This window comes from Nyctereutes procyonoides, unplaced genomic scaffold (genome assembly GCF_905146905.1).
Source record: "Nyctereutes procyonoides isolate TBG_1078 unplaced genomic scaffold, NYPRO_anot_genome, whole genome shotgun sequence".
Taxonomy (NCBI): Eukaryota; Metazoa; Chordata; class Mammalia; order Carnivora; family Canidae; genus Nyctereutes; species Nyctereutes procyonoides.
In genome coordinates, this window is record NW_026575135.1 from 44201441 (window position 1) to 44227322 (window position 25882).

General features: G+C 34.5%; 1 long non-coding RNA gene across 2 annotated transcripts in view; it reads left to right on the forward strand.

Moving 5' to 3' along the window:
* The window catches only part of LOC129494527 (uncharacterized), a 1043078-nt gene that overhangs the window by 833397 nt on the left and 183799 nt on the right, over positions 1 to 25882 (forward strand). For both annotated transcript variants that reach the window (XR_008661366.1, XR_008661365.1), the window contains exon 7: positions 25031 to 25064. This is a non-coding gene — a long non-coding RNA (uncharacterized LOC129494527). The remainder of the gene's footprint in view (positions 1 to 25030; positions 25065 to 25882) is intronic.

Sequence of the window (25882 nt, forward strand, 5' to 3'; positions counted from 1 at the left end):
GTTCTGTCACCCTCTCTGATATTTCCCACTCATTTTCTCTCCTTTCCCCTTTAAACCCTTTCACTATTTTTTATATTCCCCAAATCAATGAGACCATCTAATGTTTTTCCTTCTCCGATTGACTTACTCCACTCAGCTAATACCCTCCAGTTCTATCCATGTTGAAGCAAATGGTGGGTATTTGTCGATTATAATGGCTGAGTAATATTCATATATACATATATAATTAATATTCATATATACAATTAATATTCATATATAATTAATATTCATATATATCACATCCTCTTTATCCATTCATCTTTCGATGGACACCAAGGCTCCTTCCACAGTTTGACTACTTTAAAATATGACAGTGGTCTAGAAGTACTGCTTTAAAAACATCACAAGAATATGATAGAGCCTGGGTACCTGGGTGGTTCAGTTGGGTGAGCATCAGACTCTTGATTTTGGCTCAGGTCCCCCCTGATCTTGGGGTCATAAGATAGAGCCCCACATTGGGCTCTGCACTCAGCACAGAATCTGCTTGCCCCTCTCCCTCCCTCTCTGCCCCTTCTCCCTCATCCCCCCCCCACCAATGCTATGGTTGTGCTCACTCACACTCTCTAAAATAAATAAATGAATCTTTAAAAAAATGTGATAGAGCCTATCATGATAACAAATATACATACTACCTAGTTGTCCATAAAATTGAAGTTTTTTATTCCTTAATTTCAACATGAAGAAATATGCTTTATATTAGACAACTTTAGTAAATACCTTTTATTCATTAAGTAAAGTTAATAGTGTTATAAATGAAAATAGTTCACATGTTATGTCTACTAAATATCAGGTGACATTTCATTATGTTTGTAACTAATAAAAATTGCAATTATTTTCTATAATATTATTAGACATAATAGTGATTAAATTGATCACTTTTGGCTCAAAGGGGTCAGGAGAAATTTGTGGCTCTTTGATTTTTACATATACATTCACACCTGTATTATAAGGTTTTATAGTCATTAACCTATGCATATTTTATTTTATTATTTTTATTTTTTATATTTTTATTGAGTTCAATTTGCCAGCATATAGTATAACACCCAGAGCTCATCCCGTCAAGTGAACCTATGCATATTAAAAAATAATAATAATCTGGTTGTGCTCAGATTTACTACAAGAAAAATCTGTATTGTCTATCTTTTCTTTTTTTTTAGGTAACTACCTTCCCTTACCATCAACATTTATATGTTACATATGAAGCTCTTATATCTATGCTGAATTGCATATTCAGGATTATTTCAATGGTATTGTCTTCAGTGTTTTTTATAACTTCATATTGTTGATAAAAAAGAAAAGCAAAATGTTTTTCTACCCATGAAACACTTTTTCTTAAATGTAAATTTTATTAATAAGTCTTCTAGGACTTTCAAATACCTACATCTCTGAAAGTTGTTTTATTTAACTTGTGGTCATCTTTATAAAGTATTTTTTGCTGCACATGAACTTATCTGTGACGATAAGTTACTATTTGTGCCACCTTAGATCTATCCATGGAGAAATGGCAAATTCTAGTAACTAATAAGTTAGGTTTCATATTTGTAATACCACCAAAACCATGAAGAGAGAAAAGATGAAATGTTGCTTTTGTGAGAGTTTTTACACAATATACACATTGGGATTTTTTTTCTTAAATATATTTATTTCTAAGCAAAATTGTAGGCTTCTTGTGAACGTTCCAAGTTTTATGGAACTGATTTTACTTTGATTTATATTTCTGAAATAGATGATAGTACTATTTTCATTTATCAACATACTAAAAAGTAACTATTGAAGAGTCATTAAAATAACTTATGGAATATCAATTAAATATGAGTAGACAACTAGATCATAAGCTAATTTCAAACTGACTACTACCCCAATTTCTTATTTAGGAATAGCTTGATTAAATGTGATAGTTTCTTATTATTTCAATAAATTACTCTGTTTTTACAATGAGACTCAGTTTTCATTTTCAATGTGGATGCCATTATGTTAGAGATGAATGTTAAGGCAATATTTGGCCATAATTACATGTATGTGTGTGTTTATATTCTGTATGAATGTGTGTGGATATTTAACATGGATGTGTAGCAAAGAGCCTATTTTTAGAATTCATAGAACTCGGCTTACCCAATTTCATTATAGAGTCCTCTCGTAGTGTCTTCATCTGTCTGTTCTCATTAGATTTTTAAGCAAAATATTCTGCAAAACCAAGATGTAGTGCACATCAATTGCTTATCTGGGAGCTTCTTTTTTTCTCCATCACATTCTTTCTACTTATTAGAACAATTTTGCTCATCAAGTAAGCCCCAAATCAAACACCTCCTCTCCTATTATATATATTTATGATGGTTCCATGGAGAAGTAATCATTTCTTCCCCTGTACTCCTACATCGGATCTGGGTCAAACATACCTTCATCAGTACTGATCAAATTATAGCCTTGATTTCACTTTTAGTCCTCAAAAGTAAGGGCTATATTTAATCCATCTCTGCATACCCAGCAAGTGAATAAATGAATGAGTTGCTGAAGCACCCTCTGATACAGACTTTAATAACACAGTCAAATGTATACATGCACTATTTGTAAAAGCATCTATATTTTACAGATTAGAAAATCAAGGCACAAAATAGGTAACTTTCAATTGTTGCATGGCTTATAAGTAGAATATATCAGACATTAACCTTGGTCAGTTTAATGTCAAGGTCCCTATATTTATGAAGCATCTTATTAAAGACTGAACTTTCGATAAATACTTTTACTGTTAAAAACTAATAGTGCAAGGGAAACTTGAACAATTATACAACCAGTGAGATATGCCTGTTTTCTCCTGTATCAGTTACTCTTCACGCACTATTCTAGGCTACATTTATTATAGGCAGAACAATTATATCCTGTGAATAGCCATCAAGGTTGTTAAATAAAAAATCCAGTTGCCTATCCAAAAGAGCGAATGAATCCATTCAGCAATTCAGTATTGGATGTGTCCTGCTCAGAATAGTGCTAAGCACCTGGAGGCAATGTGAGAGTAGTTCTGTCCTAAAGGACTTGCCAATTATATGAAAGTAGCAAGATTAACGCTCATGGAATAAACTTGCAAAAATTCTCTTACATAAGTTGGAGGTAAGATGAGAGAGATAAGCAAGGGCTATAGATCTTAGGAAACATTTCATGGATGAAATTAATTTTTATGGAATTTTGGTGGAGAGAAGAAAAGAGAACATTCCAGGTGAGACAAAAATTTCAAGTAACAATCTAAGAGAGAAGACCTAAGTGATTTTTTTTCTACCACTTTAAAGAGAGTTAAAGAGTTTATTTTTGCCCACTATGAAATGATGTTACATCATATGTGATTTGTGTATGTATATATATATATATATATATATATATATACACAAAGTGCTTTCATACTGACTATTTCATTTAATCTTCACACAAATTCTGAAGAGTGGGCAAGGTTGATATCATTGTTCTCATTTTATAGATGAGAAAATTAGAGTTTTGTAGAGGTTAAATGAACTCCTAAATTCAACTTTTTTATATTTATTTATTTATTTATTTATTTATTTATTTATTTATGAGAGAGTGAGTGAGCACAAGCAAGGGGTAGGGGTGGGAAGAGAGAGAGAGAATCTCAAGCAGATTCCCCACTGAGCGAGGAGTCCAACACGGGGCTCTGTCCCAGGACCCTGAGATCATGATCTGACCTGAAGTCAGACACTTAACTGACTAAGCCACCCAAGCATGACTCAACACTGTACATAGCACTATAAACATGTACCACTTCCAGAGAGTTTCATGTGTTTTTAATGAAGTTTTGCATTATAAGTTTTTAATCCAATTTTACCTCAGGATTCTTTTTTTTTTTTCCTATGAGTCTCTAAGTGTAAATCACTTGTTATGGTTAATCAGAGAGCATGACTGTATTTTTCTAGGAAGTATGAACTGGATTTTTTTCTAGGAATGGAGGCATCAAAGTTAAATTGTCCCTTCCTCATAAGAACATGCTGCTATTTTTTGCAGAGATCCAAAGTAAGAATGTTCATAGTATCCTCTAAGGTTTTTACTAGCCTCTGTCATTTGAATGTGAAACTGGGGATTGATTTTCACATAATGGAAAATTATTGATATTTATGGAATGAATCTATAACAATCTTAATTTACATTAGTCAAACTTTAAGATAAAAACTTTGACTTCATCAAGCAGATTAACATTCCATTTAAATTTGTATTTGTGATAGCTGTCTCTAAATCCCTTAAAAATGACAGTGCCACTTCTATATAGCACCAAGTTTATGATCGATACTTGAAAATGACTGCCTCAACTTTCCTCCAAAGAATGGAGTAATAACCCATTAACCTAAAGGCTGAAAATTATTGTCTGAAAGAGTGGGGTATGTCAGATTTTTGTTGATGCCTCTATTTGTCTGCTTTGTGATTTTAGTTGACATAAATAAGCAGTCAGTGGAAACCAATATTATTTCTCAATCAAGGGAAGAAGATAGGAAATTGTAAGGGCAGAAGACAAAGTTCATGTTTTGAAAATAATTGTACTGAGGAAAAAAATAAATTTTTCCCCCAGAGACTATCTCACATTTGTGAGACAGTGAGTGTAGGGAAATGAGCACAGGATTTGAACCAATACAAATGGGTTTAAGGGCTGTGTTCTGCTACTCACAGTGTGACTTTGAAGAAGTCATTGGAGCAATCAGGTCTGAGTTTTCATGCTTAGCAAATTGGAATAACAGCAATAGATGAAGGAATGAGACAAATATGTAATGAAAAAGAAGCATTCCTGGGAGAAAGCATAGCACATTCCTGTTCTGGAGAAAAGGGACAGCATGTCATACAGCTGAATATTTTGAAAATAAAGAATCAGTCAGGGAATGACACTAGAGAGAAAGCCAGAGGCCCACTTAGGTTTTTAATCCCACACCAAGGAATTTTACTTTTTCCTGACAACAGTTACATTCGCTGAGTGCTCTCCATGTTAACCAGTGTTATCTCTTCATATACATCATTTTATTGAATCATCATAATCACCCTATGAGGGAACTGAGGACCAGACAGGCTAAGAAGGTCATTAATGTGGCACAGCTGGGGGGCGCCCAGCTGACTCAGTCTGTAGAACATGGGACTCTTGAACTCCTGAGTTCAAGCCCCACATTGGGCATAGACCTTACTTAAGAAAAAAACAAAAAGCATAGCACAGTGGGTAAGTGGCACAGCTAAGATTCAAATGCCATTAAGCCTGATTTCAGAATCAAGACTTATCCACTCAAAAAACTACATTGAAATATTTCAATCCCAACAGCAGCATGATCAGATTTTCATTTTAGAAAGAGTACTCTGATTGCAAAGACAAGAACTGATCTGGAGAAAAGGCTTAATTGGAGACAGAGAAACCAGTAACTAGAAACGAGATGATTACAGCCACAAATAAGGTAGAAGCAGTGCACGTGAGACATTTAGAAGACAGAATCCATAAGATTTAGCAATTTATTTAGTGAAAGTGATAAGAAAAAAAAAAGATAGGACATAAGAATGCACTCAGGTGGTTTTTTTTTTTTTTTTTTTGCTTGTTTGCTTTTGTTTTTGTTTTAGTGTTTTCTTACATCCACCCTGTATATTAGCTATACTTAAACATTATTCACTGTTGCCCTCATAGGCAATCTGCTTGACTTATGAGACTTCACCTATGTAATTTCCTTGGCCTGGAGAAGTCTCTCTACCCTACCCCACCCTACCAAACTGTGGCAGAGAGATATCTTGCATCACCTGCTTTCAAGGGTTTCTCTTACTGTCCCAAAGCTTCTGTGGTGTCTTCCACTTTTGGAATCTTCATGTCTCTGAATGTCTTTCTTGAAAAGTGTATGGAGAGCTACCTGTGTCCTATATTTTTCTACTTCAGTTTTGCTGGGGAAAGAACTGTGTCCTGTTTCTCCTTAAAGAATAATCTGATGGCTTCTTGCACAGCAGAGGTGTTAAATCAGTATTTGTTGAATTTGAGTAAATAAAGTGAGTCTCCTGTCAGTGTATGAAATGCACTAATTTAGTAAATACTGTAAATCATGGCTCATAAATTGCCTCATTGGAAAGGTCTTTTTTGGGACTCCTTTGTAAAGCAGTTTTCTGACTCATGACCCCTCTCTTCCTCTGTCTTATCACTTTGTTTTATTTCCTTTATGCTACTTACTACTATTGGAACAAGACTGGCTACATAATTAGCAGAGTCCAGTGAATTAAAATGAAAATGCAGTATCTTGGGATCCCTGGGTGGCGCAGCGGTTTGGCCCCTGCCTTTGGCCCAGGGCGCGATCCTGGAGACCCGGGATCGAATCCCACATCGGGCTCCCGGTGCATGGAGCCTGCTTCTCCCTCTGCTTGTGTCTCTGCCTCTCTCTCTCTCTCTCTCTCTGTGTGACTATCATAAATAAATAAAAATTAAAAAAAAAGAACTTTAAAAAAAAAAAAGAAAAGAAAATGCAGTATCTTGTTAAAAGAAATTACTCAGAGTTACAGGAAGGCAGGAGCTGAGCATTAAACTGACTTAAACGGAGCCTTGAACTGCACAGGTCATATGGCCATGAGGCCAGTCGTGGCTCTGAAGTTATCTCTCAAATTTCCATATGTCTGTTTCATATCTTTCCTTCTTTTCATTAAACTCTAGGAAAGTAGGAATTATCCCTGTCTTATCCCCAGTGCCCAGAGGGGAAAAAGATGGCAGATGGTAGCTACCTAATAAATATATTTTTTTGAATAAAAGAATGATTTTAGACTGAAGTTTCACATTTTTAAACTTTTGAGGATAATTGTCCTGACAAAACCCTTTCCTCTATGTAATCTCACACAGTGGTTCCAGCCTCGGCTGCATGATGCATCCTGGAGAAGATGACAGTGATTTTTTTTTTTTTTTAATTGAAAATCAACACTCACCATGTTGAATAGCTCTAATTATCATCCCTAGGATGTGTCCACGAGCTGAATGGACCAGGGAGACTCAATTATCACCACTCTGTTAAGGCAGTCCTTCCTAAATGTAGTCGAGATTCTGAAATCGCCAACGATTTCAAGAATATTGTGACTTATTCTAGTCAGTACCTATTTTGTGATGTAGACCTCAATTCTCTATCCCTGCCAATCTCACTTCTTTCAAAAGCATTAAATTAACTTTTATGAAGGAAAAGAAAGAACCTAACTGAAGGCAGTAAGAGGTTAATGTAAGCCATTGTTTCTGTGACATAGTACTGCTTCACAAAGCATAATAACTTCATCAGATGGAATTCAAAACTTTAGGCGAAAAGAATTATGGCCTTTCAGGTACTCAAAATACCTTTTGAGATGTATGTGAAAAAGATAATTGAGGAGTTTGGATTGTCCTTTGAGATGTCGCATGATAGTTTAAATCCAATCAAACATTGTTTTAAATAATAGTAGGTGAATTCTCAATAGAGCTATGCAATACCCAATTCTAAAGAAGAGGGGGAAATATTTTAAGGGAAAATTCTATTTTTCCCCAGAAATTCTTACAGTTTTGTAAATGTGGATTCATCTCCTGAAGTCTAAAATCACATTGTTATTGGTGATTATATTTTTAATTTAAAGAACAAACTCATAACTAAAATGTAATAAAACCTGTCATTTATTAAGTGGCCATCATGTGCCAGACAGTGTGCTTAACTACTTTAGCAGTGTTACCTAATTTAATGCTCACAATTCTAAAGTCAGATGCCCTCCACTCCCTCCCTCCTCCATTTTACAAATAAAGAAATCAAAGTTTAAAGAAATTGAAAAAACCTTGACCAAGGTCACAAAGTGAAAAGAAAAAAAAAAAAAAACAAAACAGAGCCAACATTGCAACCAAATTTCAGTTGAAAAGCATGTATGACATATGGCCATTTTGGCTTTTATCTGAACAGAGAGTTTATTTCTGGGATGATTTCTAATTTAGCTGTGTTTTTTTGTTGTTTTCACACACTCATGAATAGCCTTGACATAACTAAAATTCTGACAGCATAGTCTATTATAATAAGGTTCTGTTTCATTTTATTTGTGTAAGTAATTTCTTCTTTTTAAATTAGTAAACAAATAGGGAAATGTAGTTAAAATTAAATGCTTCAAGATACTTTATAAGTCCTTTGCTCAAAATGTCCTTTCTCATCGCAAATGGCTACATGGACTTATCACCATTGCGTCAAGATGGAGAAACTGATGCTTTCTGGTATCATTTGAGGTGCAATGCTAAGCACCACTGCCAAAACCATACCCCTCAACTGGTCTTTCCTTTTCTAAAAGATATTATCCTTCTGAAGGATACTTAATGAGGTCTCTGTTTGAAGGCACTGTGTTTGGAAGGCCTTGGAAGAGTGCAAAGTAGACCCAGAGATGGCTAACATCAGAGCCCATCAATTTGTTAGATTGCCAAAAAAGGTGAAGGTATGTGGAAAAAGACAAATTTGGAAGATGGCACATAACAACAGAGAAGCCTATGAGGTGGCCTGAAAGCAGCAAGTGTAAGAAAAAAAATATACTTAAGGGAGTAATGATGGGTATGGATGAAGATCAATTTGAGAGTGGATATTAGACTTGGGTGAAGTGAGAGTTGCCAAACCGTCTTCCTGCTCATGATGGTGATTGGGGCTCATAAGGTGGGGAATGCAGGAAGGAGGTGACTAAAGAGATTAGGTGTATGTGGCAATAATTGCATCAGGGGTAAAAGAGTGTGCTTCTGTGCTCAGACCCCTAATGGTTGGATGCTGGGAAGGTGGCAACAGGGGATAGGATTTTGGCAATAAGAAATTGATAGGGTGATAGGAAAGCACAGATAGAGCAAATGAAGCAATGACTACAAAGGCCCGGCTGTTTGATGTCTTAGGCGGTATGATATAATGATTGTCTCTGCTGCAAAGCCACAAATATTGAATTCAGAAAAAAACGAATTTGTTATAATATGAAATAATGTCTAAGCTTAAGATGCTAAAGTGGATGAGCGTTCTATTTGTAAAACAGAAATTGATTCTAGATGATCCTGGCAAAGAAAAGAAACGGTAGTATCTGCATGATTTGGGGATACGACTAAGTTACATCTGAAGTGCAGCCGTAATGCTTGATTCTGTGTTTCGCTGCTTGTCGGGATAGCCAGGCATAGCAGAAAGAAGACTGCAGTCACTGTGGGGCCCTGCTGGAGGTCCCATTCCTTATTCTGGCCTCAGTTTTCTCACCTGTAAAATGACTGTTGTGCTTTAAGTGATTCCATCTGTCCCTTTCCCTATGGGACCTCCAGCTCATTGTAAGTTTAATATTTTACTCTTTGCCTACAGAATCTTTTCAAAATCTTGCATTTAATTCCCTAGGGATCTTTTTTTCTGCATAGTGTTGAAATTCTGTGCTTTGTGAATTCTCTCTTTAATTTAAAATATTAAAAGGGACATTGTCAGTGTCACACGCAGGCACTCTCACCGTTTGCCACTCTGCTGGTAATGGAAGTTGCCTGCCTAACTCCTTTCCTCAGGCATCAGAAGGCAAATACCTCCTTTCAATTTGGCAACGTAAGGTGATTTAACTCTCATTTTAGAAACGTTAGCAAAAGGCTATTTCTACTTCAGGTTTAACGATCTCAATGATGCCCGGGTAGTGAGTGGCATCGTATGACGTCCCACTATACTTAGAGAAAAAGTGTAATTTAGCAGCTTTTGTTTACATAGTTCTAGATATTGGTGATGACATTCATGGGAATTATTTCTAGACAAACCCACACAAATTGCTCATGATTCTGAAGGAAATAACGTATGTTTGGCAGTTTAGAAATTATTTTGTGTTTGAGTGTTAATCTTACAAGGCACAATTCTGAGACAAAAGTCTTTGTTCTCACCCCTGCCCTGATTATCATGAAAAGGACAGGCAAGGCCACATATCCTCAGGGATATGTGTATCCTAATACATTATTGGCAGGTGAAAAGGAACACAAAATATGTCCCAGTCTGGAGTTTAAGTTTTAATCCATTTCATGTTTATTTTGATAGAAACTCAATTTATGGTTCATTTTTTTTAGATTAATGGTATATTTATTTTTATAGCTATGCACACCCATGCACACACACACACACACACACATACACACAAGAAGGCTTCTCAGCTTTGACAGAAAATAAAAAGTAAATATATGTATTTGCCCTACTTTTTTTTGATTAAGGCATGCACGCACCTACATTTATTCTAAGCCCCAATTTAGGTCACTGCACATTATTCAGTCAGTTCATGACAGCAGCTTCTGCTTGTAGCATGATTGTGGTTATAGAACTCTGCAGAATATGTTTGTTATGGGTATGCCCATGCACGTGTATGCAGGCATGCATTTGGGAGTCCATGACATGTGGCAATAATAGCTTTAATAGATAATAGTAAAATAATGATAATTATTTGAGCCTAGTGTACATGTGTGTACATGTGCATAACACACATACTAAAGTGCAACTTCATTTAAGGACAGTCAGTTGTTTTATGGTACCTTTCCCCAATTAATAATCCCTAAAGCTCTCCGCTTTTCTCCTACCCTATCACTCCTGAACTCTTGTACCTGACCATCTAGGTCTCATCCTAACCTATCCACCTTCCCTAATGTGTACTTGTGCCTGTAGTCAGACAAATTTGTCCCCATGCTGTAGCACGAGGTGAGTTTGCCACATGTTACTCTCATAAATGGTTGACATTTTTGTTTGTTCTGTCAGACCATGTGCTCTTTGAGGGTAGAAGCAAGACCATTTTCCTAGTTGTATCCTTAGAGCCTTGCACATGATGGACCTTAGTAATTAATTTGTAAGGAAAGGAAGAAGGGAGAGAAGGAAGACTGAAGGAAGGGGGGGGGGCATTTTTTTCTATTTCTACCTCCTGTTTGTTGTGCAAACTAGATGAGTTTAAAGATGCATTTCATTCCCTCAATTATTCCTGTGCCCATGCATAAAGGGCCTTCCAATTTTCTTGCTATCTCTCATATGTAGGAAATTTTTCCCAACATCACCTTTCCAGAATTAACTGTTTCTTATCGGAAATCCACTTATAAAGATTTTGTGTGAATGAGTGTGTATACGTGTGCAGGTGTCAGGTGACTGCATTTATTTGATCTCATCACATAAGCTTCCATTCACAATGTGTATCTTTTTTTCCTGGAAGTATCCTGTTCCTGATCCCCAAATACCTCTTGATGGGGTTCAAGGAAGGCCATTCCAGAATATACCATTCTGACATATTGGTTATTTTGCATTAAAGTTAGCTAATAAAGAGTCAGTGAAATAAGATTTTTCTGAACTTCCTCTGTTCCCCCATAAGCAGGAAATAAAATTCCCATGTGAAGGGTACCCTCCCTGCACCTAGAGGGTAGATGACATCTTTATTGCTGAAGAGAGGGATTTCGGGGGCAAGAAGACAGATAAACAAACCTTAGTATTTCCTCATTAATTTGCCACTGCAATCCCAAACTTCTTTATTTTGTCAATTCTTCACAAATTGTTTCTTTGTCTCAAAGGTATAAAAGCTGTTTGCTTTGGTCACTTCTGGAAGGCTTATTTCTTTGGGGTTCCATACTTACAAAACTAAATTTGTTTTTCCCTGTTAATCTGCCTGTGTCAATTTAATTATCAGGCCAGCCAAAGAATAGAAGGAAAGAAGGGAATGCTTTTCTTCCCCTACACTCTCTAACAAGTTGAAGACTTTCTTATTCAGATTCTGGTTATTTTTGATTTTTGATTTTTATATTTTTAATAAGGATCACATGTATGGATTTCTTCCCAGCATGGAATGCTTGTGTACTTTAAAGGCTGTCTGTGCAGGGAAAGGGAGACATAGAAAGATCCAATTTAAATTGGACATAGGAAACAAAAATATGAATTATGAATGGCAATGATACAAACCATTTTTCTTTTGACATATATGTCTAAAAGTATCTTATTTTTGGTGTACATTTCCATTGATTTCTCAGTTCAAATCACAGAATTAATTTTATTTTAATATAACTTCAGCTTAGGATTTATAGTAAAGCTGCATACCGAATTCCAAGGACCCATTAGTGAAATACTATATGGACAGAATGCATATTTCAGCATATTGATTTGTGCCACTAACCTCTGGTCTAGAAGTCACTTCATTTATCTAAACAATGGATGATGTCTTTAAGGAAATCTAGCAAGTACTGACTTTGTATAAGGCTGGTTAGTGAATGTTTCTGTAATTTTCATTGTGTTGTATTACTTCACAAATGTGTTTGACAACAGACTTTTTAATGTTTTTTTTTAATATTCATATTTTCTCTTGTAGGTAGCAAAAGATGGTAGTCAATGAAGTCAAGATATTATATTTCAATAATTCCATACTTTTACATGAAATTGTTGATTTGAAACAAGTATTAAACCATATTGTATATATTAAACATAAAACATTTGATAACTTAGGATTTGAAGAGTTTTTTTGTGGTTATTTTTTGTTTTTACTTGAAATATGAGTTTCGATAGCATAAAATCTTTGGAGTCATTTATCCAGTAAACTTGAAAATCAACTGTATCCCTAAGATTCTATTAGGATTTGAAATAATAATCATTCCAGGGCTTTTAAAAATTGTTTCTTGAAAGGTTGATTTTTCTACCTCCTGCATCTGCTGATTCTTCCTTATGGTAGAGTCCTTTACTCCTGTGGTTTATAGTTTTTATACTGTGATCTCATTTATACTTAAAGGTCTTTCTCATGGAAGTTTTACATACTATCAGCTAGTTGTAGCAGTCTCCTTTCACTCCTTTCTGGAATTTGCTTCTAGCTGATGAGATATGTTATTGGTCTTGAATTAGTTCAATAGGATTTTTCTGGCCTCTAGAAAATTATACTCAATTCATCATTGCTATATATTTGAACTGGAAAAGGATCTCCATGTCAGCTTAGTGGACCACATTGCTAGTAGTGGCCCAAGCATGTAGTTTCAACTTTGAGAGAGCTCAAAGTACACAAAAACATTCAGATACATCACAAAAAAACAAAAACAAAAAAACCTCTAAAGTCCAGTATGATGAGTTCAATGATGAAATACCAGTTAAAAGCTGCTATTGGGTATTATTATAGCTGACTATATCTACGGCAAGAAGTGACCAGTACATAAAATACAATTAGAGGTGGAATAATCTTAACTTTATAAATGTACTGTAGGGATAATACATTGGGATACGTTCAGTGTGTGTGTGTGTGTATGTGTGTTGTATGTGTTTATCTATGTATTTAAATCAGAAAGCCTAATATGAGAATAATGCACATCTATCCTTATCAGGTAGGAATATTGTAAGGGAGTAAAGATAATTTCAGAAAGGTTATATCAACGGTATCTAAGTTTTGGTCAAACAAATTGTAGTCTCCTACTTTCTTGGTGATTTATTTATTTATGTATGTATGTATGCATTTATTTATTTTTAGTATTTTCTGAAATAAGTACCATTCCCACTTACAGATAAGAAAACTGAGGTCCAGAGAAGTTAAGTAATTTTCTCAAGATTATGCAGTTAGTGGCAGTCTTGATTCAAATCTAGTATTTCTAGCTCCAGGATCAAGTTTTTAGCATTATAGTGGGGGAAAAAAAAAAAAACAAAAACAAAAACACGAGCAAACAAAAACCAAAAAACAAAATAGAAAAAAAAAATATCTTCAGTTTAAGGAAAAGAGTTATCAGGAGAAGACATAGTCAATCATTAAAAAATTCAAAATCAAGGCACATTGAGAATTTGCAATCACATATCTGATAGTCATGAAATTGGCCTAAGACTTCCTCTGCAAGAATGAATGAATGGTAATGGGGACATTTTAAAGTGGAGAGAAAAGGGTTTATATCAGACATTTTTTAAAGGTCACTTTCCTATCCCTTCTTGTGTCCCCCAGAAACCTGTACCTTACTCTCCCATCCCCAAGGACACCTTCCTTAAGTACCGAGCTTTAGCAGAGTCCTCTCTCTTATATCACAGCATTCTCTTTCAATTCTGCTACCAGCTTCATTCTCTCACAGAGTTGCTTTGATCTCCTTATTTCTGAGAGTGGTATTGAAAATTGTGGAGAAGGTGTATGTGTGGAAGGAAACCTCCATTCGAAAAATCAGTGACTTGCAAGTAGAAGTTTCAATTTTAGTGAAAAGATAGAATTTTGCAGAAAACTTGAGTTTATTCACAGTAGAACAGAGGATATGCCAAGAAACCACACTGAACTCTGTGGGAAACATAGCCCTATATACTGACACATTTGCCTTTGAGCAGAAACCAGGGAAATCAGAGTTAAGGAAGAAAGAGTTTGCAGTTAGAGGGAAGTACATATTAACCATGGGCCTCATACTAGAGAAATACATAAGAGGAGTATATGGAGATTCCAGCTGGAATACTTACATGTTAGTAACATTTTCATAATTCCCACCAAACGACTAGACTCTATAGCTCTAATATGGGGAAATTGAAAAACAGATCCATGGACAAAGCCAGGAATGCAAGACACTAATAATGTATATATCTGAAAACCATTATTTTGTATGTTACAGATTTTCTTTTTTTTGTTACAGATTTTCTTGTTATATAGAATCATAATTTTCTTAATATTACTTAATGTTCATATTTTTAAACCACAAAGATTTCTTCTCCCACCTCCTCAATTCATCAGTTTATTTACTTCATTGAATAGAACTCATACCTTAGTGTCTACTCAAGTTTACTATTCTAAGGCTTCTACTTAACAGTAGGAGATAATAAGAGAGTGGATTTTGGCTGTCCCTACCCCAAAACAAAGCAATGACAATGGTTGGTCCTTTATTTGTAATAACAATTTTTAGAGAATAATTTTAATATGTTTCAAAACCATATATTTTCTTAGGTATGTGAAAATTCCCATTGAAATCCTGTTTCAGCTATTCAATCTTCTCCATATATTTTACTCCTCTAAATAGAATGCAAAGGTAGATTTTACATTAGTACTTCATATTCCAAACATAAGTTATCCAAAGAATACATTTTTAATGCACAGAGAAAAACATAGCAAAATTAAACAGCAAATTCCCTACTTTTTTATGACAAACAGATTAAATGTGCAGAAAATATGCAAAGCTATAGTGTTTGCAATGTGTTAGCAAATTAAAAATAATCTCAAGAAAGAGAAAAGCCAAAGGACAAACATCAGTACAATTTCCAAAGGCTACAGAAAAATGATTTCGGTATTGGGAAAAAAATACGTGGAGACAATGGTGAATATGGGAGAAAAATACATATTGTTAGGCAATTGTCTCCCCAGAGTTACAGGACAAAAATTCAATTTTGAACCAATCATGTTCACGTCATACAAGAGTGTTTTTTTTTCACAGCTGTATTTTGCCATAACAAAGAGTACTTTAACATTGTACAAAACCAAAGTATAACTTTACTATAACAAGATCCTGAATTTACAATTTTATTAATTGAAACTAAAGCAGATTTACTCAGGCTAAAGTTATAAATCATGCCCTAGAGCAAGAGGCTGCCTGTGAAATTTGTTCCACGTTGTCTATCTACATATTTCCTCTAGAATTAAAGAGATTGTAATGATTCATTTTTATTTTTACTTTGTTTATTCTACTGGTGTTGGATGCACATTGTTGCTTTGCCTGCAGTTTTTGTGGTGGTTTGTGACACTCGCGCAATCTGAGAGTCCATCACTGTAATCATTCTTCTTGAAGCAGCCTTTATGATTTTCCATGTTGCTCAGTTATAACCTGCAAAAAAATAGGATCAAATAAAGTAAAAGAACAATATTAAACTGCAATTTCATTGTGAATTTATTATATTCCCTTTTCCTGAAATGTGTAATTCAAGGAAAAACAATATCATGATGTCATTTCTTTTTCCTATTGAATTAATCTGTGGGTTTTAGATCTTGAAAGGAATTGGGAAGAAGTGAAGGAGAGGAGTAGTTATAAGAAATGCTTGGCACTGGAATGATAAAGAACCAGTTGAAATTGACAAATCATCAAGGTGCCCCTGGAATGTTATTGTACATTCAGAAATGCTGGAAAGAGAAATATAATTTTGTAGTATCTAAACCATAAACCACATGAGGCATAAGCCAATTTTGTTTACTGAGGCACCTACCACAGAATGTGCTGTTAAGTAGGCACTTGGTAAAGACTGAATTAAATCCCCCTTCTGAGCTAAATCCCACAGAACTTGATTGTAATTTGCCTTCAGTTCTCACTCTTAATATTGGGATTCCTTAGACTGTGGCCTAGCCTTATACTCTGCGACTGACACACACTCCAATTCCCATGCCTCTAGATACTGTATCTACAATAAAGTTTCCCAATATGGAAAAAAAAAAAAGGTTCCCAATATGTATCACCAGACCTAATTTCTCCTCTTAACTACCAATTACTACACCTAACTCCCTACTTAACATTTCCACTCATATAGCTATGAAATATTTCAGCCTAATATGGCAAAACTAGAATCATCACAGATGATACACACATCTGGCTCAACCTATATTCTCCACCAGCCTTGTCCCTCACAGTCAATACCAACAGCCCTCAGTTACTAAAATCCAACCAGTATTCATCCTTTTTTTTCACTCATGATCCACCTCCAATCCATCAGTAAGTTCTGCTGACTTTACCTTTGAAATGTATCCTAGATCAATCCATCCAACTTTCTAACTCACCAAATATTTAGTCTAAATCACTACAAGTTCTTTCCTGAGAAGTTTCAGAACTGATATCTCAGTTTTTTATTCCTGCCTCTGGTCTCCATTTTCCAGAGTAGCCATACACATATTTCAAACAAAATCAGATAATGTTATTACTGCTTAAAATCCTCCAGTGACTTCCTATTGCCCTTAGATAGAAATCCAACTTCTCAGCAATGGCCACCACACAGCGTGTGATATGCCCTACCCCCATTTTTATGTATCTTTTGCCACTCTTTCCTACTCACTAGATCACCAGTTATATCGTCCTCCTTTCTGTTGCTTGAATGTAAGTTCACACAAGGCCACAGGTGCTCAGTATCCCTTTACATTTACATTTTATCCTCTTATCTTGGATAGCTGTCTTGTTCTGAGGTATACCGCCTGACTATCCAAAATACTCCTTCTCTGAGCCACAACACTTACTTCATTTTCCTTATTACATAATTATCCAAAATCATTTTATTGCTTTGTCTATTTGCTTATAGAATTTTCCCCTTCACTCCTCCACTCTACAAGAATGTAAGTGGAAACATGTCCACATAGCCTCCATTCTATCCCCAGTGAGAATAGCACACAACACATGATAGATGCTTAAAATACTTGTTTAATAAATACTAAAAATAATTATTGAATTTATAATAAAGAAAAAATACTCATTTTAACTCACTATTTTGTTATTTGTTTGATATTGCACAATAGTAGATCCGTTAAATTTATCATGTGGTTCAAATATTTTTTGTAGCATAAAACATTTATAAATAAGAGAACAAGGAACAGCAGGGTAGTATTACTTTGAAAGTTCTTGAAGGTATGTGAAGTGACCAGGCAAGGATCTCAAAATCTAAGAGGAAAAATGAATAAGAAGAGGGTACAAAAAGGTCAAAATCTACAGTTCTTCATCTTCTGGAGAAATAAAATATAGCAGATGCTAGTTGAAACACTAGAAAACCAACAATTCCTTAGGACTGTCATGGAGGTGGGGGAGATTTCTTAAGCTTGGGACTTTCGGTCTTAAAACCAGGGCAAGTTGATCAACTTTGTTGAAAATAAGGACTTTTTCTTTTGCTATTTATATTTTCAATATCTTCCCTGCTACTTGTTTCCTATTTACTTCTATAAGTAGAAGTGCTTAGAGAACTAGAAAATGGCTTTGTTGGTTTTGGAAACATAGCAAAGGGGAGAACAGGTGAGCCTGTCCTGTTCTTCACTGCAACTAGGAGGAAAGCAAGCAGATGCTGCTGAGCATGAGCAGTGGGGACCTGAAAAAGTGAGTAAGAAGGGTGATGCAATTCTGGGAAGAAGAGGAAGGAGAATATCAGAATGTTCATCTTTAACTCGCAGCTGAGTTCACTCACATTTTGTTCAAGGAGGTCATTGAGGATCATGATCACCAGTTGACCCCTGAGCCAGATCCAGGCAGTGGTGGCTTCTAACCCACTCTCCAGGCCTTGGAATATACTTTATGCCCACTGTTCTCACAGCCAGAGTTACTTCAAGGATACAACCTGGACAAGATGATTGTCGTTGAGATCATCTGGGCTGTACATGTCGCTGAACCCCGTTAAGCCTCTATATATACCTTGAAGTTCTTTCAGGCAAGTGCAGAGATATGCTCCTCCTGCAGCCACCCAAGACAGCCTTATAGATAAATTCCCTTGCTTGTCTAGAGATCTGCCATCGGCCCGTCTGGGTGGTCTGCCTTTTTTTCAGTCTTCCCATGCCCTCTGTATAAGGAGCCAGTTTCAGATTTCACCTGGAGAACTCCTGAGCCTCTGATCCAACATGTTTATTGTGGTTACTGATGTATTTTATTCATTTATTTGGTGTGTGCTTTTAATTTACTTAGCTAATTCTATGCATGGTATTTCTCTCTCTCTCTCTCTCTCTTTTTTTTTTTTTTGTAGTGATTTCTTTTTCTTTTTCCCCCTCCTAATCATTTGGATATTGTACCTTCTTTTTCTCTTGTTTGTCTCAGTGGTGACCTTTAAGTTTTAATGGTGATACCTCACTTAATAAAGCATAAAGCTAGTAAATATTCCCACCCTTCTCCAAAAAATATAAGAGCTTTAGAACACTTTAACTGTAATCCCTCCCACTAATCTTTTGCATATTATAGATATCCAATATTTCAGTCACTTTGTTTAATTTGCCCCCAAATTAATTACTGATATTACTATATTATAATATTTTATACATTATTAATACTACTGTATTATTTTTATATAGTGATTTTTTTAGGTTTAACTATGTGAATCAGTGTCTTTATTTGCCATTCTTTTTTACATCTGTTTCTTTCTAAATTCAGTTTTCGGGATCCCTGGGTGGCGCAGCGGTTTGGCGCCTGCCTTTGGCCCAGGGCGCAATCCTGGAGACCCGGGATCGAATCCCACGTCAGGCTCCCGGTGCATGGAGCCTGCTTCTCCCTCTGCCTGTGTCTCTGCCTCTCTCTCTCTCTGTGACTATCATAAAAAAAAAAAAAAAAAAAAAAAAAAAAAAATTCAGTTTTCTTCTTCCTAAATTGTATCTTTTAGATTTTCCTCAGCAAAGGATGTAGTAGAAGCTAGTGATTTTTTTTGTCTGAAAAAAATCTCTTTTAATCTTCATTAACAAATTATTTTACATTGGGATGCCTGGGTGGCTCAGTGGTTGAGCATCTGCCTTCAGCTCAGGGCTTGATCCTGTGGTCCTGGGATCGAGTCCCGCACCAGGCTCACTGCATGGAGCCTGCTTCTCCCTCGATCTCTGCCTCTGTCTGTGTCTCTCATGGCTAAATAAATATAATATTTTATTAAAAAATAAAATAAATTAGTATATAGACAGGTAAAGGCTGCTGTAATATTTATTTTCACTTAGCACTGTTGAGATATGATTCTTCTATTTTACATGTTCTACTATTCTTGTTGAAAAATTTGCTATGAACTAATCTTCTCCTGTTAAAATACCTATTTTTTCTTCTAGCTATTTTTAAATTTGTGTTTATGTTTGTTTGTGAGGTAGATTTGAATGAATTTATCTTGAGATGAATCTAGCTCTCTGAAGAGATACATAGGTAAATAGATAGACCAACATAAACAAATTTATATAGATATACAAATACATATCACAAGTTATATATACCTATGCATATATGTATTAATATCACAATTCTTTTTTTAAATTCTTTTAATTTTTTAAATTATTATTATTATTATTATTATTATTATTATTATTATTTATGATAGTCATACAGAGAGAGAGAGAGGCAGAGACACAGGCAGAGGGAGAAGCAGGCTCCATGCACCGGGAGCCCGACGTGGGATTCGATCCCGGGTCTCCAGGATCGCGCCCTGGGCCAAAGGCAGGCGTCAAACCGCTGGGCCACCCAGGGATCCCTAATATCACAATTCTTAAACATATTTCATATATTACTCTTATTTTTTATTTTTTAATTTTTTTCTATTACTCTTTTAAGGATACTTCTGCTCATTGTCTTTCTGGCTCTTATTAGACAATTGTTGGACCATCTCACTGATTTTTTTCTTTTTTTAGTGTTTCATAAGCTCTTTCTTATCACTTTTTTTTTCCCTCTTTGTTTCTCTGGCAATGTTATGGACAATACTGTTTTCTTGATAATTATTTCTTAGTTATATTTAATATATCTGTTTATGAGTTTTAATGATATTTTTATTTGTAAAATTATTATTGACACTCATTGAAAATGGTTTTGTTCTTTTGATAACATCTTGTTTATTTCATATATTTTCTCTCCATCTTTCATTTTTAATTATTTTATAACTTACCTTTAGTAATCCCATTATCAGAATGTTTTGGTGTTTTTAATCTTGTTCTTTGGTCTTTCTGTTGACTCTCACTCAAGATTTATTCATTTGTTTGATAATTATGATTTGAATTACTGCTTAGCAAGGTTTTATATTTATAATCCCTAAATATTTTGTTGGGGGTGTTCCTTTCCAGAGAATTTTGGACACTGAATGTGAAGGTACCAAACCAGAAATAATTTTTTGTTAAATTCTTTCTGTGGAATTTCTCTGTTCTTATCAATAGTTTAAATTCAAACCCCATACCTATGTAAGAGGTTTTCATGTTAGGCTCTTCCATCTTGTCCTTGATATGCCAAGTCTCTTGGCAGAGATTCATAAGTGTCCCAGAGACCCAAAAGATCAGTGACTCCATATCAGTCATTTCCACTTTTTTCCCTCATTTTGGCCACTGAAGATTTCCTTAACATATTTCTCTAAGTTATGTTTATCTAATGTTTATACAAATAATGTTTGACCTAATGTTTATCTTTCTTTTTTTACACATACACACACTCACAAGACTATTCTGGACTTTGGTTCAGAGGCCATTTATGGAACATATGTCTTGAGGCTTAGTCATACCAATTCCATTTCATTCTTGATTTTCTCTCCCTATTACTACCACTCATCTCCTGGCACTTTAGCTCAAGTCCTAGACTTGCTCATGACTTATGTGAGAAATGAAAGCTGGAGCTTTTGAATAAAGAAAAGGAAATGCCAAAAGAAAGAAATCTGATAAAATTAGAAAAGAGGAGGGGATCCCTGGGTGGCTCAGCGGTTTGGTGCCTGCCTTCGGCCCAGGGTGTGGTCCTGGAGTCCCCGGATCGAGTCTCATGTTGGGCTCCCTGCGTGGAGCCTGCTTCTCCCTCTGCCTGTGTCTCTGCCTCTCTCTCCCCATCTCTCATGAATAAATTTAAAAAATTAAAAAAATTAGAAAAGAGGAGAATCCCTCTGACCACTTATACATATATGTGTATATATGTGTATATATATATGTGTGTGTGTACTTGTCAGAGAAATGATACACATGATATGTATGTATTATATGCATGTATATATTTCAGTGATACTGTGGAAACTCAGGAATTTCATTGCTAAAATAATTTTCTGTGCCAAGTGAATACCTATTTGCATTTGTTTTCATAATTATTTCTATAATTGGTTCTACAAGTAAATGCAGAAATAGCTGGCTTACTCCTACCACCTGCTTAGTACTGATATACAGAGAAGGCAATAATACATATTACAATTATTCTTCTTATTTTCTAACAAATCGTATAACCACAATATTGGAATGATATCCCACTTAGTATTCTGTTCCTGCATTCAAACACCCGGGTTCTTTCATAGAAAATAGATACTCTCTATGAGAATTAAATGGTCAAATATAGAGAGGTAGATGGTTAATTGTAAGTACTATTTGAATAAATTTGCATATGAAAGGACCCCAAAAAACTTATTTTAAGAAAAACATTTTTGTAGGTGCTTGTGCTATCCATAAATCATTTTATCTGAGATGACTCCTTTTCTGTACTCATGCCAGCATCTCTGGAATCAAAACAAAAGTTCCGAAGTTTTCAGTAAGATCTTCCTTCTTATTTCTCAATCAATTGGTTATCCAGTTAGTAAGTTATCTGTTTTATATGGAAGGATTTCCATATTTTGTGGATGTAATTCTTAGGACCTGATCAAAATGCAGAAGAAGGGGAATGGAAAAGATATTTAGCTAGGAAAAAAAAAAGAAGAAGAAAAAAAGAAAAATAGAAAATTTGGATCAGTATAGATGCTGAATTAGATAAATAAATATATTAGAAATTCTAGGTCATTAAAATATACTCTTACTAGAGCTAGAGGTTTTGATCCGTCTTGTTCTTTGAAAATTCCAGTCACGTGGAAGAACATCTCCACTTAAATGTCCTTAGAACAGTTATTGATTAAAACATACAGGTTTACATTTCTTCCTAAAGAGATTTTCTTTATTTAATTTGGCTGCCTTTTGAGTGAAACAGGAGACTACCATGGGATCATTGCTCTCAGAAAGCCATGAGTCCCTGAAGTCCCTAGTCCAACTTTGATTGCATTACCTCTGACACAGAAATGCAAAGCAACAATAAATTCAAGGGTGCTTGCCACTGACGTTTTTTTAGTTCATTATCTAGTAGTGTCATCTTCAACAAATCAGTATGTAGAGTCCGCACTCAATTTTTTTAAAGAAATTCAAAGTAAATATAGATGATTTTCAGGTATTACTAATTTTACCTAAAACTCAATGATTCATTTGTATTAATACTTAAGTACTTAGACATCAAAATAAAATATGGTTATAAAGGTGCTATGTAATAATAGCTCATTTCTCTTCTTAAAACATTTTGGGAATTTTAACACTTGTTAAGGAAAATGTTGTCCACCAGTGACCAGGTTGTAGACTAATGCTATCAACATATATTAAATTAGTAATATTACTTTACTTTAAGAACTTCCCAGAATTATTAACCCCCTCCACATACACATGAGTTTTATTTTTCTTTATTGTGTTCTAGACCCATGTTCTTTTTATGAGAATTATAGAAGATTGGGATGAAGAATAAATAATCAAAGAAGCTGCAGGTTGAAATATTATATTTTAGGTTCAGATACAAAGAATCTAATATAAAGTTCTCCCTCTCATCAAATTAAGGAACATTGCTATAATTTTAAATATTCATGTAAATCTTTTAATCTATTATTTAAAATTTTGCTATTCAAGAATACTTTTTCTTGATATTTAATATAATACATGAAAATAGTAAGACTTTTTTAAAAAATGGTTGAAGAGATTGCCAATTTATAGTCATCTAGGGAAAAAATTGATATGAATAATTGAACAAAATGGTTTACTTTTTTGAAGTTTAAAGTAATTGTGGGCCCAGAAGAATGAAGGATAAGACATTGTAGGTGCGTAATGCACTTTTGTGCTTTACATAAGCGGAGTTTGCTCTGGTATAGTTAACTTGGCCAGAAGTACAAAATTACAAACAAAGCAATGCCATCATTTCATTCTCCATAAAATGAGAGATTCTGTTTTCTAAGATGATGCAACTAATTTCAGGCTTGTTGCTGGGGTGATCATGTTAATGGCTCAAGGCAAATCTGTCACTATTCTTCAAAACACTAATTTCAAACATATGCTGCACTAATAGAGGGCCAGAAAGTATTATCACCTTTTCATACAAAATTTAAGCCTGTGAAAAAAATGATTTTAATTTTTTAAATATAAAAATAAAATAAAATGTATTCCCATATGATACGAAAAATGTCTTAAAGAACTTGCCTAAAAAGCCATTTATCAATAGAGAAAATTTTCTTTAATTTTGATTCTTTATTTTTTTCATGAAACTAAAGGTTTCATTCATAATGGATATTACCATTCCTTTAAAATTTAAGTTTTTATTACCAAAAACTGGTGCAATACAGCAATATTTTTCTCTTCAATGAACACATATTAACATAAGAAAAATATATGCAACATATTATCTCTGTATTAAATACATTGTTCCCTTTAGCTTACTCATCATCTTCTGAACATCTCCCATGCCAAAGGCATAGCAGGAAGTCTTCTGGGTAGGTAAAAATGAGCAAGATCAAAGCATAAATGCCCATCTATAATACAAGAGAGAATCCATTGAGTACTATAGTAGAGGTACAAAATATGTTGGGAACATGTAGAAAAAGAAGAGTAACTTTTTCACTGGGTGTCAAGATAAACTTCACTGAAAAGTTAGTTGAGGTAGTCCTAAAGAATGGGTAGAAAAAATATGGAGGTGGAGAGAAAGGGGTGAACCAAAGTATTGTTTTAAAAGAAAAAAAAAGAACGTATTTATGATGTGACCTGAGTATAGGGCACAGGAAAAAATAGTGGGAGATAAACTTGAAAGGTAGAATGAGGACTCACTAGAGAATTTTAAGAGAGGGTCTTAGAAAGGTAGAACACCTTAGAAAGGTAGAGCAATTGACTAAAACTCCTGGACATTTTGCTAAATACTTCAGCTTTTTTGTACAAACAATAGAGTGATTTTTTTTTTTTTGTATCAGCATGGTGATTTATGTGTAATCATCAGGGCTATGTATTAGGATAAGATATCATGATCATGTCCATCCCTGGACAAAGACCATGTTATACAGGATTTTCTGTATTTTGAAACTTGGACATCAAAATAAAATATGGTTACAATATATACGTTTGCCAGTATACAAAAGTTTTTCAAAAACAACCAGCTATTTAATTTGGATCTAGGATGGTGGAATGAAACACTTTCATATGAAATATCTAAATGATTGAGATTAAATTATGTATCTTTATTGCTTATTTAATTTTACTTCTGTAGATAAATTCACAATATATGTGTGAAGACAATTTGTAAGTCTTTGGTAGTTTTTATTATTGCAATATTAATTTAATTAATTAATTAATTAATTTAATTAAAATATTAATTTTTTTTTTGCTGTTTCAGATGATGGTGCCTGTCAATTAACTGAACAACTGTGGTAAGTTGGTTTTTCTCTTCTCAATTCTGCATAGTGTTTTACTTTCTGATATTCAAAAGGATTTATGTTGTGTATGAAGCTTGTAAAAACATGAACACTTAAATGAAATGAAAGTCAAGCATGCCCTGAAGTAGGCTATATTTTTTTCCAGGGATATAACCCTTCCCTTTTTTCTTCTGAAACAAGCCAAGACCGGAAATCAGAAGTGTCCTGTATTTGTATACCCAGAGTGAAGGAGGGGCACTTTTATCCAAATGTTTTCCATTAAATGTGCACCATCTATTTGCCCAGGAATGACTCTGAGAAAGCACTCAAATGTTCACACCACCAAAGGCAGAGGAATGTCTTTTAAAGAAATAATTTTTAAAAAAAGTAATCTAAAGTTATATCGAAATTTGGTAAGAAGAAGCAGATGTTTCTTTCTTTTCTCCTCATATTTCATAAAGGTGTTAATGATCATGGTCATGATAGACACACAGGCTGACTTTCATGTTTCCAGTTTCATAGCTGATTAAATCTGATTTTACTTTAGTTGAATCATCATACTGGACAGTAGAAATTGAATGACAATTTTTTATGTTTGTTATAAATGTGCTTGTGGCTGCTTTTGTGGACTTATATTGGGCAATATTGTATGTGGAGGAATGAAAAATGGTATTAAGTGTTTTGGAAAATAATAATAATGATAATGACATATATGCTACAATAGTTTTCCCTCAAAGGGAAGGAAGGAAAAAAAAATTGAAAGAGATTTTCTCGGCAACTCATTAGGCATTTTAGGATGTTTTGTTTCTTCTTTTTCAATTAAAAGTAAGAAT